Consider the following 5632-nt stretch of genomic DNA (forward strand, 5'->3'; position numbering starts at 1 on the left):
TCAGCAGAGTGGAAAGATATGATCAGCCAGACGTGAAGCACAGTTTCACACAAACCACTTGGGTTGAGGGTAGAGAAGCATTTGTTCCCCAAGGAACATCAGAGTTCTAGTTCCAGAGTAAGGGGAACTTTGAGTTGAGCAGGTCTACACTGATTGATTCTAAGTGTATAAGGGTGTTCTGCTCCCATCTTGAGATAGCCATAATGTAACCAGGAGAGGACCTAATCTCCCTGAGCACATTCTCCAAAAAGATGCCTTTTCTACAATTTTTGAAATTTTATGTTCATCAAATGCTTTTTAATCTGTGATCTTTAAAAAAAAAAAAGACATTAGAAAAAACATCTTGAAAGCACGATAGTGAGGCACATAGAGAATGTGGATGAAGGATGTCATTTTCTATAGCAGCAGTCCCCAACTTCTCTGGCATCAGGGACTGGTTTCATGGAAGACAATTTTTCCACAGACCATGGTAGGGGGCGGGCATGAGGGGTGACAGTGAGGGGAGGGACTGGTTTCAGGATGATTTAAGCACATTATCTTTACTGTGCAGTTAAACCTCTCTGCTAATGATAATCTGCATTTGTAGCCACTCCCCAGCACTAGCATCAGCACTTCAGCTCTACCTCAGGTCATAAGGAGCACGCAACCTAGACCTCTCGCATGCACAGTTTATAGTAAGGTTCACGCTCCTATGAGAATCTAATACCGCTGCTGATCTGAGCTCAGGCGGTGATGCAAGTGACGGGGAGCAGCTGTAAATACAGATGAAGCTCTGCTAGCTCCCCTGCCACTCACATCCTGCTGCCTGGTCTGGTTTCTAACAGGCCACTGGTACCCATCAATGGCCCGGGGGTTGGGGACCACAGTTCTACAGGATAGCTATCCCAACACTCAGCAACTGTGGCTCCATCCACCCCTCAGCATCACCCCCGTGCTTCCCAGACGTTAGAATGAGAACCAAACCACTCCCTTTCTTCACTTCTCTTCTCAAATCACCATAAACCCGTTCCTCTTCGCCATGAAAATATTACCTGTGGAAACAACGCTGATTAGTAGGAACAGATCTATTTAAAAATAATGGTAATTAGCTCTAATTACACTTCCCTTAGGCTCACAAGGTTAGGGATCTTTATTATAATTATTAATTTTTTTAATCACAACCAGAAAAGACAGATCAAATTTACTCAAGAGGCCTTTGTGTCTAGAAGTTGGAGCCTGAATTTATTAAACATGCATTTGTATACAAATACACTCACATGTACAGTTGCATACATGGACCCACTATACCTGATTGATCATATGTTTCAATCAGATCTCTTAATTATTCAGAAGGAGAAGAGCTGCTCCAGGTAATCCAGCTAACTTATGACACCATAACGCTTACTCTAATTTACACTTTACAAACAAGCCTAAATATATCCTCCCCTGAGCTAAAACAGTAATTCAGCTTGTGCTCACTGTGGAATTTAAGGTAACATTTTCTTTCTGAGGTTAGAAATTATGCCTAATATATGCAATGTTTCTCTTTTGTAATGCTAATTAAAACAAAGACTGAAAGAAACAACCAATTCAGGTTACTTATGCTGAACTACTTGCACTGCCCTTAATTTTCATCAAAACAAAATAGCAAACTGGCTTTTGTTTGCATAGAGGGCTACATATTTTTTCTTCCATTTTTATATGTAATATTTTAAAAGACGAATATTTGAACATGATGTTAATTGAATGTAAATTGGCAGGTTTATTTTCTTGCTATTGAGTTGCTGGAGTTTCTTGTATATTTTGGATAGTAAACTCTTAACAGATGTATGGCTTGCAAGTAAATATTTTCTTGCATTTTGTAGACTATCTCTACATTCTATTTATGGTTTCCTTTCCTGTGCAGAGCTTTTTAGTTTGATGTAACTTCACTGTCTATTTTTACTTTTGTTGCCTGAGCTTTTGGGGCCATATTCAAAAATCATTATTTAGAACAATGTCATGGCACTTTTCCCCTAAGTTTTTTTCTATTAGTATTCTAACTTTTGGTCTTAATGCTTAAGTCTTTAGTCCATTTGAAGTTGACTTTTGTATGTGGTGTGAGATAAAGGTCTAATTTCATCCTTCTGCGTATGGATATCCACTTTCTCAACACCACACATTAAAGAGACTGCCCTTTCTGCATAATCTGTTTGTGGCATCTTTGTAACTGATTTAAAAAAAAATGGGCAAAAGACCTGAATACACATTTTTCCAAAGAAGACATACAAATGGCCCACAGGTATACAGAACTGCATTATGTTATACCCCAACATTATTAATTACTGAGGAAATGCAAATTAAAATGACAATGAGGTATCACTTCACAACAGTTAGAATAATTGTTCATATCATATGTTAGGCCACAAAATAAGTCTCAGCAAACTCAAAAAAATGAAAATCATATCATGTATCTTCCACAGTGGAATAAAACTAGTAAAAAATCCCAAGAGGAACTTTCAAAACTGTGCAAATAGATGGAAATTAAACAAAATTAAACAACCTATTGCTGAATAATACTTGCATCAATGATAAAATCAAGACAGAAATCAAAGACTTTATAAATTGAATGACAAAGATGATACAAGCTTCCAAAATCTCTGGAATACAACAAAAGCAATGCTAAGAGGGAAGTTCATAGCCTTAATGACTACATCAAAACACACACACACAAAAAAAACAAAACACAATGATCACAAATTAACAGCCAAATGTTACACCTCAGGAAACTAGAAAAGGAACAATAAACCAAACCAAAAGCTAGCAAAAGAAAAGAAATAACAAAGGTCAGAGAAGAATGAAATGAAATAGAAGGCAAAAGAGAAAAAATTCAAAGGATCAATGAAACAAGAAGTCGGTTCTTTGAAAAGATAAACAAAATTGATAGACCACTAGCAAGATTAACCAGAAATAGAACAGAAAGGACTCAAATAAGCTCAATCACAAATGAAAAAGGAGACACTATAAATGATGCCACAGAAATACACACACAAACTAAACATCCAGAGGAAACTGATAATGTTTTGGAAAAGCACACCCTCCCAAGCTTGTATCAGGAAGCAATAGAAATATTGAACACACCAAAAATAAGTAGTAAGATTGAAACAGTAATACAAAAAATTCCCCTCAGAAAAAAAGCCCCAGACATGACAAATTTCACAGCATAATTCTACCAAACTTAAAAATAAGAACTGGCCCTTATCCTACTGGAATGTTCCATAACATTGAGAAGGAGGGAATCCTCCCTAACTCATTCTGTGAAGCCAGTATCACCCTGATACCAAAGCCAGGAATGGACAAAACATAGAAAAACGACAGATCAATATTCCTCATGAACATGGATGCAAAAATCTTTAGCGAAATACTAGCAAACTGAATATAACAGCACATCAAAAAGATAATTCACCATGATCAAGAAGGTTTTACCCTAGGGATACAAGAATAGTTCAACGCATGCAAATCAATAAAATGTGATTCAACACATAAAGAAAATTAAAAATAAAAGCCACATGATCACCTTAACAGATGCAGGAAAAACATTTGATAAGATTCTCACTCTTCATGATAAAAACCTCCACAAACTAGGCGTAGAAGGAATATATCTCAAACTAATAAAAGCCATGTATGACAAACCCACAGCCAACATCATATTGAATGGGGACAAGCTGAAAGCATTTACTCTAAGAACTAAAACAAGACAAGGAGCCCACCGTCACCACTTCTATTGAACATATTACTAGAAGTCCTAGCCAGCGTAGTCAGACAAGAGAAAGAAATAAAGGGCATCCAAATTGGAAAAGAGGAAGATCAACCTATCCCTGTTTGCCAATGATATGATTTTATATCTAGGAAAGAGTAAAGATTCCACCAAAAGACTCCTAGAACTCAGAAATAAATTCAGTGAAGTCCAAGAATACAAAACTAATGTACACAAATCAGTAGTATTTCTATATATTAACAACAGTCATGCTGAGAATCAAATCAATAACTCATTACCATTTACAATAGCAACAAAGAAAATAAAATACCTAGGAGTATGCTTACCAAGGAGGTGAACGATCTCCACAAGGAGAATAAAACACTGATGCAAGAAATCACAGATTATACCAAGAAGTAAAATACACCCCATGCTCATGGCTGGAAAAATCAACATCATTAAAATGTCCACACTGTCCAAAGAGATTTACAAATTCAAGGCAATTCTCATGAAAATACCGATGTCATTTTTCACCTATCCAGAAAAATTAATCCTAACTTTAATATGGAACCAGAAAAAGAGCCCAAATAGCCAAAACAATCTTAATCAAAAAGAACAAACCTGGAGGCAACACATTATCTGACTCCAAATTATACCGTAAGGCTATAGTAACCAAAACAACATGGTATTGGTATAAAGATAGACACATAGACCAATGGAACAACAGAGAATCCAGAAATAAAACTGGATAGGTACGTCCAGCTGATTTTTTACAAAGCAGATAAAAATATATGCTGGGGAAAGGACTCTGTGTTCTATAAATTGTGCTGGAATACTAAATAGACACATGCAGAAGAAAGGAACTGGAGCTCTCTCATTATATACAAAAATTAACCAAAAATAAATTAAAGACTTATATGTGATACATGAAATGTTAAAAAATCTAGAAGAAAACATAACAAAATCTCTTCTGGACATTACCATAGGCAAATAATTTATGAACAAGACGCCAAAAGCAAATAAAACAACAACAACAAAAATAAATGAATGGGACTTAATTAAACTAAAAAGTTTCTGCATAGCTGTGGAAATAATCAACAGAGTAAAGAGACATCATACTGAATGGAAGAAAGCATTCACAAACTGTACATCTAACAAATGGCTAATATCCAGAATCTACAAAGAACTCAAATCAGCAAGAAAAACAAATAACCCCATCAAAAAGCAGGCAAATGACATGAATGGATTTTTTTCAAAAGAAGATAGATGGTCAACAAACATTTGACACAATGCTCAACATCACTAATTATCAAGTAAATGCAAATTAAAGCCACAGTGAGATACTACCTTATCGCTATTAGAATGGCCACTGTTAAAAAGTCAAAAAAGGAATAGATGTTGGCACAGATAGAGTGAAAAGAGAATGCTTACATACTGTTGATGGGAATGTAAACTAGTACAACTGTTACAGAAAACAGTATGGAGATTCTGCAAAGAACTAAAGCAGACCTGCCATTTGATCCACCAATTCCACTAATGGATATATACCCAAAGGAAGAAAAGTTGTTTTATAAAAAAGACACCCACACCCAAATGTTTATCACAGCACAATTGATAATTGCAAAGATATGGAAAAAGCCTAAGTGCCCATAAACTGAGAAATGGGTAAAGAAAATGTGAGACACAGGCATGCACACACTATGGAGTACTACACAGCCATAAAAAGGAATGGAAAAACAAACACCACATGTTTTCACTTATAAGTGAGAGCTAAATGAGGGCTCTATATGGCCATAAAGTGATGTAATGGGTATTGAAAACTTAGAAGGAGAGGGAGCGGGAGGTGTATGAGAGATAAAAATCTGTCTATCGGGTACAACATCCTCTATTCTAGTGATGGGTACACTGAAAGCCCTG

The sequence above is a fragment of the Lemur catta genome, chromosome 20 (assembly GCF_020740605.2).
Source record: "Lemur catta isolate mLemCat1 chromosome 20, mLemCat1.pri, whole genome shotgun sequence".
Taxonomy (NCBI): Eukaryota; Metazoa; Chordata; class Mammalia; order Primates; family Lemuridae; genus Lemur; species Lemur catta.